Here is a 15121-nt window from a genome sequence, read left to right as displayed (position 1 = left end):
AGCTGCGGTGCCACATGCAGGGGCCACCTTATGTTGCCGAACTGCCTCGCCTGTAGGTTATCAGCCCCTTGTGCAACATTCCTTTGTGAGTAGTAGTACCCTAATCCTTGTTGTTTTTCATCACTCTTCTTATGACATATTGCACCATTTGGACTCCCGTTGTCCGTGTTCTTCTTTTTTAGGGTGTTTGGTCATCTTGCCTTACGGTTGCCATGGAAATGTTTTATTTGACAAAATGTCACAGACATAGTGTACCTAACAGCAATTAGCAAAAATTGTATTTCATTCCGCTAGGTCGGCCCCTTAGCAATCCCAAGAATGGTGAAATGGCCCTAGGCCTAAAAAGTCTGGACACCCCAGATCTAGAGGCTACCCTCTACTGAGGTAAGTACCCATTTATGGCACTTTTTTCCTTTAGATTTCCTTTAAATGTCTGTTTTTTGTTGTTTTTGTTTTTTTACTTTAGGCAAATAATTACAGTAAGTCTAGAGTTAGCTTCTGTAATGGTATGCTGCATGACAGTCATCCTTCCAAAATGCATTTAAATTTGAACTCTGCTGCAGAACACCGCAAGGTCAGGTGTACAGAGGTGGTCCTTGGGCAGAGACAGCTGGAGGTCACACAGAGCGCAATTAGAAAAACACGTTTTAGCATGATCCATACCGAGAAATGACTGATAAGGGATTTCTGATCAGAGTGATCTGCAAACAACCACGGCACAGAATGTTCTTTCAGCAAAGATAAGGAGAATATCTTTCTCATTACCATGGAAAAAAAGATATATATACTATATATTCTAGAAAATAACTTTGTTTGGTGTCGTATTTTCAGCTGTGCATCTGTTCCCAGCTCCATACAACTTCAGACCAATAAGTAACATTCCCTAACATTGTTAACGGTTTAACAGTAGACGTTTATTGCATTTTTCTCATTTTCAACATATAATACAACAGTAGAGAGCCCTCTGGAACCCATTACAATACACCCCCCCACACACACACTCAACTGCCCCGCCCTCCCCACCCCTTATAGCCCCCTTCTCCTTACATGCACCGTGCAACCACAACAGAGCCCCAATGCTACAATGGGTCAGACCCAGAGCTGGGACAAGGTGCGCCCCTCCATCCCTCCCACCCATTACACACTGATCTCTATTAGACTAAGAGGCGCCCCAGGGCCCCCAAACCTTAATTTCTAGTTATCTGGCTTTCAGTCACTGCCATGTATCCCCTTTTATTATTTCTCTTTGCTTCAAACACAATAGGGGGAATGATAGCTGAGTGAGTTGTGTGCCCTCTCCTACACTGCGCCCAGAGGCTGGAGCCTCTCCTGCCTCTGCCTCACCCCACGGCCCTGGACTCCGACCATTATTTCAGCAATCAAGAACATCACACACATTAACTCGTTCCAGGTGCAGCATCATTGGTGATCAAGGCATAAGAAGCAAAGTACTCTAACCATTGAGACCACACCTTGTCTAAATGTTTGTGGACATTTTAGATTCATGTCAGTCAACTTATACCATAGCAAAGCCTTATTGATTCTTTTAACCAGTAGTGCTTTAGAGGGAGCTTGTTCGGAGAACCATTTGTGGAGCAGTTCCTTCCGAGCATAAAAGCATAGGATCTTGACCAGAGTGGTCTGGTGGTTAAAAACAGCTCAATTTAGCAAGTTATCAATCATTCCTAATTAGAATTGACTAGAACTATGTAGTAGTGATGGATCTACCACCTTACCTCAATAACCTCATTAATGATTGACAAGAAGTCAGCAGAAATGTAATTGAGAAGTAGTTAGACGATTCCAATGCTATCATTGTATTGATCAATGCAGTACAGAGCAGTGGATCAAACAACATGAACAAATGACATGATGAATATCAATCATTTCTCAATCTCTCTTATTTAGCGTCTCACTTTGAAATGTATTTATTTTTTCCCCTTTTTTCGGTAAAGTTCCTCTATAAACTGTCATTCTTGATCATGAGACATGCATTTAAATGTAATGCAGCTTGGAATTCGGCCAATCAAATGCACTTCCTGCATTTTTTGATTGACCCAATTCCAAGCTGCATACTATTTGCATAAATGTGCATGCACGTCTGATCATTAGCATCTTTTTGACCATCACTAGTGATCATCTTGGAAGGGAAACCCCGTGCACAGGTGTACCCCAAAACTGTTGAGGTTTTTGTTCATGATCCTATCTCACGGTCAGGAATTCTATTCAGTTTCCCGCAGCAGGGCACCGACTTTTCCTCCAAGCCCTCTTCCCTCCATAGAACAGACTATGCGTCAGATAATTCCTATACATTTTATGGAAACTATCCCAAAAGATCATTGCACACAACTAAAATGTAGGATATTGTTCTTAAAGTGGAACTTTAGGCTGGCTTCACACTGCATATTGGCGGTGTTGCAGCCGCACCACCAGAAACAGGGCTTCGGGGAATACCCCGTTACTATGCGGTATTCCCCGTCTGGCATCTGGCCAAGCAGGAAGTGATGCTCACTTCCAGTTTGGCAATCGATGACATGCGCGGAAGTGTATTTCTAAAATACGCCTCCAAGCATGCGCGATGTAGATAATTGCGGCAGGTTTTTTAAAAGTACAGTATGAACGTTACCATAGACTTGCATGACTTCAAGCCTGACGCAGATCGCCATAAGACCGCGCAGTAACATAGTTATTGAATCGGGATAGATAGGTCACTTCCGGCGTAGCATACCGCAATGTGGGGAGTGTGAACTCCCCAATAGATTAGCATTAGGCTGCAGTGGGGTGCGGTAAATTTAACGCACCACCTCGATGTGAAAGGGCACTCAATGAAAAGGGGAAAAAAATAAATCAATACATTGCAAAAGGGACGGTACAAAGTAGAAGAGAACTCAAGAAATCATTGATATTCGCCATGTAATTTGTTCATATTGTTTGATCCAAAATCAGCATACACGTAATCATCTTTACTACTGGCAGACATGAAAAAAACAGGAAGCAACAACTGCCATTATCTATAACCACACTCCCTACCAATGCGATAGGCTAAAGGGTTGTTGTTGTTGTTTTTTTTTGGGGGGGGGGGGGTATAAGCACAGATATCCGGGCCTGCTAGAATTCGCCCTCCATGAACCTACCAGTGCTCTGGCTGTCCCAGCTGTCACTTCTCCCTTAGTTCTCTTGCCCGTCATTAGTAGCTACATGTGCCCCTTAGTATTAGGAAGCCAGAGCTATCAACAGTATTAAGTGGCTAGTGGTGCCCAGACTGAAGTGAGATCTGGTCAGTGGAATGCCAAGACCCAAATGAGTAACCTCTCATTTATACTCAGCTGGGGACTCTGCATAGGGAAGGCGGGAGGGAGGCACTAGGGGAGGGAATGAGCCACCTTTCCTTCATCAGGCGCCTGTAGGCACGTATCTATAGTGCCGTATGGTAAATCCTGCCCTGTCCCTGATGATCTATTTGAGAAAAGGTTAAGGTTTCTTATGAGAAAAGTGGTATCAGCTACTGATTGGGATGAAATTCAATCCTTGGTTACAGTTCCTCTTTAAATTAACATAACAAGACTATTTGGAAGCAACTGTGGCTTATGGTCACAGCCATTTTGGTCACACACTGGCTATTTGTTAGAAACCATATGATCAGCATTGGGCTAGCAATGATCACAGCAGGATGTCATGCCCCATTAGCACAGGGTACAGCCCAGTTTATGGTCTTAAAGTTGGTAGAATTACCAAACCATTGAGGTGAAGCATAAGACAGATCTCTCCTCTTACACAACATCCCTCTATCTTTGTGTCAATAATGTCACATCTCAGCCATAAGGTTCTTATCTACAGGAAAACTGCTGCGGAGTCACTAGTCTGACTCAAAGAATGTTACCACTGATACATTTGCCATAATTGGAAGTAAATTCCAAGCAGAAATGCTTCGATCCTTGATGGTTATTGGACGGTAACCTCCAAGTCTTCACCTGAATGAGAGAGACCAGGAGCCCAATGGTGCAGTATTGTTAGACAAGGGGATGTAAGCACACGTGTATAAGTATTATACTCACAAGGGTGGGTTGCAAAACTTGCAGCTACCATCTGCACCTGCGGGAGTATAACCATCCCTGCTTGGTGTCCCAGGTCTGTTGGTGCAGATGCTGGTTGGTCGCTCTCCTGAGTTGTGAGAACTAAAGGTCCTTGTGACTAAGAAACCCCTGTGGGGTATGAAATCTACCTAATAAACACTGGTGGAGGCATCCTTGATGATATGATACTACTAGATGTTGTATATATGAGAAGCCCCTGTAGCTGTAAGGGAGACCCCAACTACTACATCACTCCCTCCAATAAAGGTGTCCATCCTTCAGATCAGGTGTTTTTGTGGCTACACTTGTTATGGGTATGAAGATCATTATGGCCACACTTGTTTTATGACCCTTGCAAGTTGGGCCCCAAGGCTGCGAGTGTTACCAGGGGTTGGCACGGAAAGGTTGTGAACATTCAAAAACATTCTCAAAGTCTTGCGCAGCACAATAAATACTCTTTTGATCTCATCTCCTGTTATAACATTTATACACAACCAGAGCCACCTGTGTGAGTTGTTGCAGGAGGTGATCGAAATCGGCTGCGGGAGGTAGCGCGGCGGCTCTATTTAAGCATGAACACTGTTTTTGAACAAAAACAGTGTTCATTCTCAGCGGACACGTAAATATTGGCTTAAGGGACTTAAGTCCCCTGCAGCCAACCCCCCCTGTTCCCAGCAACATCGCAATCGCCCACACGAGCGTCCGCACTAGCGCCCGCACAGCCCCCCAAGCTGCAGGGATGTGACTATCGCGTCCCTGCGGCTGTAGCAGCTGCCGCTGCGGACGTGAGGCTCACGTCCCAGCGGCAGAAATGGTTAAGCCACCTCTCCCTTTATTATTTTTGCTGTTTTTAACACAGTTTTATCTATCATTGGGCACCTCTTCCCTCGTTTGTGACCTGTGTGAGTGCAGAATGTGCAGGGGATTACATGAAGAGGATATCAACAAAACTGCATGTAAGTCTTTATCACAACATGCAATTGACAATTATTTATTGACTACCTAATTAGTTTAAATGATATTTTTTATCATATTTACTTTGAGATTAGCTTTAAACAGATTACAGTCTGAAAATGACACATCCTATTCCTGTCCATTATTATCAGTTCCAACAACAACTTCTACAAATTAATAATTAGCTCTTACGAAGTGTCTATCCAGATTAACCTTTGGCAGTTTCAAAACCATGCGTTTAATCACTTTTCACAGACAGCAAAAAAAAAGCATCACTAGCGTTGTTTAAAAGTAAAGGTTATTGGTTCTCAAAACTGCACAGGTGCCCAAACAGCTCACGATGGGGTATATTCAGCAACCTACAGTAAAATTGCTGTAACCCCATCTTACTAACAATCTACACAACAGTAAAGTAGCGCAATTAGCTGCCAATGTTATCTAGGTAACGTGTACATTACCAGGGTACCGTGCGATCCCTACACACAGCAACTTCACTGTAGGCTGCTCAATATATGTACATAATAAAATGGTGCCTGGAAATTAGGGCACCCCAGAAAAGCATGTACTAGAAGCGGAGCGGAGATGACGTAATAAAATCGTGCCTGGATATTAGGGTGCCCAGGAAAGCCAATAGTAGAATATTGGTAAATTTACTGATATTCCACTATTAACTTCAGTGGCGGTAAGCCCGAGCTGAGCTCGGGCTATGCCGCGCAGGAGAATTTCTCAGGCCCTGCTGGGCCGATTTGCATTTTTTGGTACACGCAGCTAGCACTTTGCTAGCTGCGTGTACTGCCTGATCGCCGCCGCTCCACACCGATTCGCCAGGCCCCCCCCCAGACCCCATGCGCTGCCTGGCCAATCAGTGCCAGGCAGCGCTGAGGGGGTGAATCTGGACTCCCTTTGACATCACGACGTCATCCCGCCCGTCGCCATGGCGACGCGAAAGCCCTAATGGAAATCCCGTTTAGAACGGGATTTCCGCACGGGCTTGATCACCGGAGGCGATCGAAGAGGGTGGGGGGATGCCGCTGCACAGCGGCTGTCATGTAGCTAGCGCTAGGCTAGCTACATGATTTAAAAAAAAAAAAAAAAAAAAATAGTGCTGCGCTGCCCCCTGGCGGTTTTACTTGACCGCCAGGGAGGTTAAAGTGTAAAGAAGGATCCAGAAATATCAATATTAAATACAGATATTTTAGTATAGGTAGATCTAACTCTACTCTCACACAGAACCCTCCTCCCTGATGCCTAACCCTCACCGTCCCTACCACACATACTCAGACACCCTTCCTGACAACTAACTTCCTCCCCTCCCATGCAAACACCCTACCTGACACCTAACCTTAACCCTCCCCCCCTTGAAATAACGACATTGAGGGGTCATTTCGGCACCCGCAGTGCCCAATAAACATCGGGCACTGGACCCAGCTCCTGCTATTTAGCGGGCACCCAAATCCCCCCTCAATACCGCTATTTCAATGGGCGCCTATGGTGGCAATAGCTGGCAGCCGGATTGCATCTCTCCCCTGAGTCCATGGTGGCCAGAAGGTGGAATAGTAATTAACACCGCCAGGAAATTTGCAATAGCAGGGTCAGACGTTTTTTGGCTTCACCCTGAACCCAATTTTCCTGGCGCTCTTTTTGCATGAAATAGCGTCAGGGCCGCCTTCAAGTCATCACAGGTGGGACTGCAGTATGGGGCCCAAGTGAGTCTGTGGCCCGGTGAACAATGCCACCCATATGGGCCCCATCTGCAAGTCTGTTACAGAATGTACAGACTGTCAGTGAGTGTGTTTGTGTTCGCCTCGGCCGGCCAATTTTGCATTGAGATTTTTTGTGATTTTGCCATGCTTGTGCTTTGTTATTCTCATTTCAGGGAATGAGAATCGCATCAGAATCGCTGAGAATGCGCATTTGCGATTTTCACAAATTGCAAGTGCTGCTCAAGGACTGCAGTGAGAGTAGTGTTATAGGATTACATGGGTCAAAGCGCTTTGCTGATCGCTGACCAGCGACCACTATAAGGGGAGTGAGGGGGCCCAGTTAGTTTACCCAGTATGGGGCCCAGAAATTTCTGATGGTAGCCCTGAATAGTGTGCCTATTACCTGCCTATTATTATGCACGTAGCCTCCTACGAAGAAGAGTCCTAAAGTAGTTTCTGAGGTTTTGCTCCTCCTCCGTGCAAAGCATGGATTAATATGGTTCTACGAGGTAGGGCTTGGTACTGTAATGATTGGAGTAAGCCAATCAGCACCATCACGACCTTACGTTCCTTAGGAGTTCCAGAGAATACTGCGGTATCAGTTCTGCATAGAAAACAAGTGTCCCATCACATGTTCTACTACCATCCATGATTAGAAGATGTAAAGAACAAAACATTTTGTGATCTGTGTCGGCTGTTAAATTAAAGCCAAAATTTATGAGGAATTCCTCTAAATAGGACCGTATTCTTCTCATACTCAAGTTGTTTTAGTGAAGTTCCTGTTACATTTACATGCCCTAAATGTTCTTTTTTTTGTGTGTGTCGGTTGACTCTGCAAATATTTCTGCACTCTTGTATTGTTCTCTGTGGAAGTCATCTTGTAACAAGCCCCTCTGCCAAGGTCTGTTGTCCCAGGATAAATACTGATGATTGTGTGCATGCTGACTAAGTCAATAGCATTACATTTTGCTTGGTCACAGAGGAGGGTTCCAGCCACCATGTCAAGCATGATTTCATGTGATCACCCCTGTCAGCTTTATCTCCAGAACAGATCTTTGTCTAACCATAATATATTATTTTGCTTTATGCTCCTTGCAGAACATGTTATGAGACTGCGCATATATGAATAATCGCAAATACCTTCTATTTTAAGAAGGCAAATTTCATAGCATTTTATTAGGAGGGCTTTTTGGTCCTTGTTAGCCCCTTATGCTGGGAATACATGGTGCGTTTTTGCGGCTCGATTCTGCCGCCCGATCAATTCCCCGCTCGATCCTGCAGGCAATCTGTTCGTTTTTTTCTTATCTTTTTCCATTGTTCCCCATGCGCACTGGCGTAACAATGGAGGATGCGACCCCTGCCACCGCGGGGGGGCCCGGGGCCTCCCTAGGGCCTTCTCAGGGACTTTTATGGGGCAGGAGGGGTTGCAGCATAAGAGGAGAGCGCGGCCGCAGAGCGGTGGGGAGGGGGGGCATTTCCCTCCCTCACCTCGGGCTCTCCTCTCAGCACTTTCCCTCCTGCAATCATTGGTGGCAGTGGGCGGCGGCAGGCTGAACACATTACCTCCTTCTCGCCGGAGGTCTTCCGTTCTCTAAGAGCTTCATGCAACTTCCTGTGTAAACAGGAAGTTGCTCTTAGAGAACGGAAGACCTCCGGCGAGAAGGAGGTAATGTGTTCAGCCTGCTGCCGCCACTGCTGCTGCCACCAATGATTGATTGCAGGAGGGAAAGCGCTGAGAGCATACCTCCCAACATTTCAATGTCCCAAAACGGGTCAATTAGGCCACACCCCTGGCCACGCCCCCAACCCCTAGTCACGCCCACCCCAGAAAAAAAAAAGTTTTTTTAAATAATTGTTATTAAATTACTCCCAAATGGGAGGGTGCCGGGGTGGTGGTGGTGAGGAGAAGGAGGAGGGGGGTGGCCAGGCAGAGAGAGGGGGGAAAAAAAGCCGATCGAGGCACCAGCCCGCCCGGTATGCGGCATGGATGGCCGCCGCCATCATTATCCTTCTCCCTCCTCCTAATATGTCCCCCAGTGTCCCCTTCCCCCCGCACAGTAATATGGGCAGCGGAGCGGGCAGTAAGTCTTACCACCGCCTCTCCGCTGCGTACCGGGATCTCCTCTGATCTTCTCGCTTCCTGTGACGTCACAGGAAGCAGGAAGATCAGAGGAGATCCCGGTACGCAGCGGAGAGGCAGTGATAAGACTTACTGCCCGCTCCGCTGCCCATATTACTGTGCGGGGGGAAGGGGACACTGGGGGACATATTAGGAGGAGGGAGAAGAATAATGATGGCGGCGGCCATCCATGCCGCATACCGGGCGGGCTGGTGCCTCGATCGATTTTTTTTCCCCCTCACTCCCCAGCGGCCGGGACCAGGGGGGGGCAGCGCGGGACAGCGGGACGGCCCCCCAAAATCGGGACCGTCCCGCCGAAAACGGGGCGGTTGGGGGCCCTGCTGAGAGGAGAGCCCGAGGTGATGGAGGGGGGGGAATGTCCCCCCTCCCCACCGCTCTGCGGCCACGCACTCCTCTTATGCTGCAACCCCTCCTGCCCCACAAAATCGATCGGGCGGGTGATCGGACATGTCGGAAATTATCAATCGAGCCATCTAAATGGCTCAATCGAGCGGCAAAAACGTACCATGTATTCCTAGAATTACACACTCTAATGCTATGTTCCCTTTGTAGTCCGAATTTTTAGCGTCCATAAAAATTGCACACAATTTTTCTGATGCTGAAAAACTGTGTGTTAATTTGTGCGTGTATTTATGTGACTTTTCAGAAGGATACTTCTTCAGAACCAACAATATACAGTATGTATGAATAACAAAACAGCTAAAATATACAATAGAATAATCCTCTGCATGAGGATTCACCAATTATAGAATGGCAATTGATTAAATGACAACTAAAGTGAGAAGAATATGGAGGCTGCCATATTTATTTCCTGGTAAACAATGCCAGTTGCCTGGCAGCCCTGTTGATTTGTTTGTCAGCAGTAGTGTCTGAATAACACCAGAAACGAGCATAATCTTGTCAGATCTGACAATAATGTCAGAAACACTTGATCTGCATATGCTCCATACAGACAGTGTCCTGGCCGAGACTCAAGCCTCATACACTCAAGGTGGCCACTAACGATCCAATTTCTAGCGTAAAATCGTTCGAGTGATCACATGATTTTGATCGGTAGTGAAATATCGTAATACATCGTTCACTACACCATCAACAAACCAATCTTTGCTTCCTACCTATCAAACGGACAATCCAAATTTTAGTTCGACAAAAATCCAATCGGACGACTGTTTTTATAATTATTCTTAATACATTGTGCCCATCAACAGAGGTTATTTACAACCAATCTGATCACATTCGATCAGAATTATTGACCGCTCAAACGATTTTTTGCTAGAAATTGGACAATTAGTGGCCCCCTTCACTCTGCAAGGCGCCAGGCTAGCCACTCTCTACACCACCAGCTTTTACCTCACTAACCAGCAATATATGGAACAGACCTTTTGTCGCTTCCTCGCATACACAATAAGCTGGGAAAGCCTCCCAATCCATCACATGCTGTGCGTTACTCTGATGGGACTCGGCGCACCACACACGATGTGAACGCACCATAGAAATAATTGTCTGTGTCCAGATGTGTATCTAGAGGGAGCAGGCATGGCTCCTGCCATCTGTCTCACACTGCAGCAAAATTCTGATGACTTCATGTACAACGTTACAAACAAAGGAGTCACAGGTTGAAAAAAAGTTGTAGACTGACCCTTATTCAGCAATCCCTCAGAAAAGATTCCTAGATTCTTATCACACACAGGCTAGTGACCTACCTTCTTCTCGATTGGATCATCATGGGGATCTGTGTGGCTGATATTGTAGTGAATCCCCTTCCACAGTGTGATGTCATGACCATGATCCTGACAGTTTGCCATCTATGAACTTCATTGCATTATGGGAAAGAAAGGCTTTTTCCAACTGCCAAGCAAGCAATATCTCCCTCTGTGCATAGAACTAACATCCCTTACAGATCACCTGGCAGAACTAATGATGTCACCACCTGTGATAAATTTTAGAATGCAAATTAGGGAGAGGTAAGATTTTACAATGGGCAAACACTGACTAAATAATCTATGCATGAATATTATAAAAATAAGCATTTATATTCATTATGTTATTTTCACTACAGTTCCTCCTTAGCACTAGAACTGGATTGTGGGGAGGTGCCCAAATAGTATTATGTAACTTATAAAACAAAGAATTAAAAAGAGGTCTTTTACCTCTAATGAAGACTCACATGGATGGATATAGGGAGTCTTTATTTAAAAAAAAACGGTTATGCTTTAGACAACGCATTTCACGGGACCGAGCACGCTTCCACAGGTCAATAGAGAACAGATAACCTTTAAAATAGCTGTGTGCTGCATGGGCGCCGTAGTAACAACCTTTTAGCACTAGCCCCTGACTGAGTACAGTATGTGCCAACAGCATAATGCAGCATTTGTGTACAGAAGATCACATTGGGGAAGAGAAGACAAGCTGGCAAGGCCTGCAAGCATCGGAAAGTTTGTTCTGTGACAGAAACACGTGGCTGGAGTATGATTCAATCCAGCTCTGACATTAATCTGTGCCTGCTGACAGGAAAGTAAGGCTGACCTCTGCTTGGTGTTAGTGAGAACACACCACATGGGATTTTCTTTGTAGTGCTTGATCTCAGTCTATGTTCATTCCAAGATAAATATTGCACTCTGCCCTCGGCTATTACTTCACCCGGCATCCAGTGAAGGAATGAGCACATGCAAGAGACATTCAGCAGCATGTGTGACAGATATTTCCCCCACAATCTATGTAGTAGTTAAAGAGGACCTGATGATATTTAAAAAAAAAAAATACTTTCACTTAATTGGGGCTTCTGCCCTAGCCGTACGCATCCTTGTACACATTCCCATGGCCAGGAGTGTCCTGCACAGGCTCAGTAAGAGAAAACCTCCGCCTGCGCAGTACGCTCCCGTCACCCCCGGTGACGGGACGAACGAGGGCTGCACGTACTGCCAGGGCTGCACAGGCGCAGTGGATGGCAACTAACAGAAACGAAAGTGAGCCGCGGCGGGGGAACAGAGGATCGCTCGGGAACAGCACGGGCACGGGACGGCTGCAGGGGACGGGCAAAAGACCTAGGTAAGTGAAACAATTTTTTTTATATCTTCAGGTCCGCTTTCAGCGATCACATCATTATAGCTAGCTACCACCATATTGTACTATACTGGAGAATTTAAAGAGGCCCTGTAGTGACATCTAGTAGAATGTAGTTAATTGTTTAGAATGCCCACTTTTACTGTCATTTTCCTGGTTTCAGCATCAGAAAAACTTCCTATATCTATATACGGCTTTATACTGAATGTAGCCTTGCCATCCCAGAGATTTTAAGCCTAGGCTGATTAGCTTAGAACTTTCTGGGAGACCAGGTATATTTTGTTCTGGCTTTGGACTCCCATTTACCAAACTAACCAAACATTCTGCAAAGATCACCTGACAGGACTAAAGACGTTACCAAATGTGACCAATTTCAGAGTGCTAGGATTTTCCAAATGGAAATGGAAATGGCCTCTTTTACGCAATACGCAGAAAAATGGGCGTTTTAACTTTCCATAGCGGCGCATAGTGAAAACACTTTCAATTAAGACGCATATAATGTGAGCTGAGCCATAGGGAAACCTGGACATTATCTTGCACATCAGTTGTCCGTTCAGTTATAACTGACAGCAACTGGTATAGTGTAATAGGACCCTTAGGCCCCGTTTACACTTAATCAGTTGCTCTCAGTTATAACTGATAGGACAACTGATTTTCAAAGTAATGCCCATGTTTTCCTATGGCACCTTTCACACTTAACTCGTCTAACTGCTATGGAGAAGAAAAAAATATGCGTGCTAACTGATTAAGTGTAAACGGCCTCAAGGTTTGGTTCACACATAAATCTGCACATTTCCGGACCAGTACTGGCCTATCCTGTCAGTTATGCTTCCAAAACTGATACAAAACTGACAGGACTGGTCAGATTTATTTGTGAACACAGCCATAGAAACACATGCAAAACTGATGCCAACTGTCAAAAACTGACAGGACAGGACTGGACACCTTTATATGTTTGAACCAAGCCTTACCTGACTGGAAATGTACACCTTTTATGTGTGAACACAGCCTAAGGGTAGGTCCACACTTGTCCGTTCATTTCAAACGGATCCGTTTTTCTAAATTTTTTTTTTCTTCCCCCCCGTTTCTTCCAAAAATGCATTTTTTCTGCATATGTTTCCAGTCCATGGAAACGTATGCCCAGCCGAGGGGGCTGCAATGCTGGAGGGGGTAGCAGCCAGGACGGGGGTGGCAGCGGTCCCTCACCTGGGTCCCCCGTCGGTGCTCCTCCTCCAGCTACTTTCGCAAAACCTAATGTATAGCGGCAGCGAGCGGGGAGCTTACTTTCTTCCTCCGCTCGCAGAATCACTTCCTGCAATACCGCCCTCCGAAGTATAGAGGGCGACATTGCAGGAAGTGACACGGCGAGCGGAGAAAGAAGGTAAGCTCCCCGCTCGCTGCCGCTATACATTAGGTTTTGCACAAGTAGCTGGAGGAGGAGCAGAGAAGGCGGACCCAGGTGATGGAGGGTGGGTGACCCCACTCCCCGCTGACTGCTGCCTGTCACCCCTGTCCTGGCTGCTACCCCCTCCAGCATGGTGGCTCCCTCCCCACCCACAGGCTGTGACACAGAAATGGATCAGTTTCTGTGTCCAAAACTGCCTGTGTAGAGGGGGATCCGTTTTCCTATTCCTCTGCACTACCCCGCCGTGTATCCTCGTTTGAGGGAGTTTGCAGGGCAACATGCGCATTTACAGGGGCAGTGAGGCATGCCACTTTTCGGCCACATGACATCCAGAGAGCTCATCTCAGGGGCATAGCAATAGGGGGTGCAGAGGTAGCGACCGCATCGGGGCCAGAGGGGCCTTCCCTCAACTGCAGTATTAGCTCTCTATTGGTCCTGTGCTCATAATAATCCCTTCTATAGATGCTTTCAATAGTGGTAATCATTAACAAACTGTTCCCCATCCCCTTCTGGCACCTCTGACACTGTAGTTGCCATTGGCAGGTTTTTGGTGCGACGTATTAATTGTTACTTATAGTGTCTTTGGGGGGAGGGGGGGGGGCAATGTACAACTTGCATCAGGGCCCGCAGCTCCTTAGTTACGCCACTGGCTCATCTCGTGTCCACAGCCAAGAGACAAGTTCTGGAAATCTAGCAGTCTGTGACTTGTCCGCTCCCCTTGTCCACCACTAGAGGTGTCCAATGAGATTTTAAGAATTCCGCCATACATGCAAATGTAATACTAATTATATGCAGCATGTAATTGGGCTAATCAGATTTACTTTCTGTTGATTTTGATTGGTCCAGTTGGTGTACACAATTGGCATTGAATTTGCATACAGTACAAGGCAAAACTATTAGAATCTTAATGAACATCTCTCTCCACTATATTATGTGTCATTATCACCATGAAAGAAGAGTAACAGATTAGCAGTCATGTGACCACTGGTTCAGCCAATTTTTCAACACACAATGACCATTGTAAAGGTGCGTACACACCTTTGACGGATGTCGGGGATCAGGACCTTATCCATGATGGGCGACATTGCTGGGCTGCACACATGCATGTCAGCTGTGTAGCTGATGATGTGCTGTGTTGCTATGGGGGGGAAGATGATGAGATCAGCAGGGATTGGCGTCAATGCGGTTGAGTAGATCCGCCCAGTGGATTGCCTGGGGGTTGGGGGTCGCCAGCTGCCAAACACCAGTCTGATTATCGGCTGAGACGGTCCTTATCAGCCGCCTCAGTCAACTTAAGTAAGGGGTGTGTACAAATTATATATATGGGGGTGCACCTGATGTACTATGGTTTTCTTTTCAACTCCCAGAAATTTGCCCTAAAGCCAAGGACAACAGGAAGTTATTAAACAGTTCTCAGAGGTCTCAAGTGTTCCATGTCTAGATGGGATCTTGTGAGAACAATGCCAAATTATTTAAAAATAAGAAGACTGAGAAGTATGTCAGACTTGGCCTCAGGGCACAAAGCTTGAAACAGTCTGGGCCTTTTAGTCTGTACGCCCACAAACAACTGCAACACATTAGCGTAATTTACCATGTCTCCAAACAGCTCTTCATTTACTTCAAAAATAAACAACAAATAAGGAAGCAAGACTGAGCTTTGAGAGAAGCCACCACACTGAGTTAGCCATCTCCTCTTTCAGGACCTTATGGTTACCAGCCAGGCCACAATTAACAACAAGGAATCCTTTTGGAGGTTTTTTTTTTCTTCCAGCAATATTTTTTA

General features: G+C 46.0%; 1 protein-coding gene and 1 long non-coding RNA gene across 3 annotated transcripts in view; one reads left to right on the top strand and one right to left on the bottom strand.

The window, feature by feature from the left end:
* The window catches only part of LOC137535692 (uncharacterized), a 172276-nt gene that overhangs the window by 43574 nt on the left and 113581 nt on the right, over positions 1-15121 (top strand). Inside the window, exon 2 of the long non-coding RNA XR_011024447.1 lies at positions 295-384. This is a non-coding gene — a long non-coding RNA (uncharacterized lncRNA). The remainder of the gene's footprint in view (positions 1-294; positions 385-15121) is intronic.
* SLC16A12 (solute carrier family 16 member 12) overlaps positions 1-15121 on the bottom strand; it is a 190168-nt gene that overhangs the window by 118452 nt on the left and 56595 nt on the right. The window lies entirely within an intron of this gene.

Source organism: Hyperolius riggenbachi, chromosome 10, assembly GCF_040937935.1.
Source record: "Hyperolius riggenbachi isolate aHypRig1 chromosome 10, aHypRig1.pri, whole genome shotgun sequence".
NCBI classification, from domain to species: domain Eukaryota; kingdom Metazoa; phylum Chordata; class Amphibia; order Anura; family Hyperoliidae; genus Hyperolius; species Hyperolius riggenbachi.
This window is presented reverse-complemented; position numbering and strand designations above follow the sequence as displayed.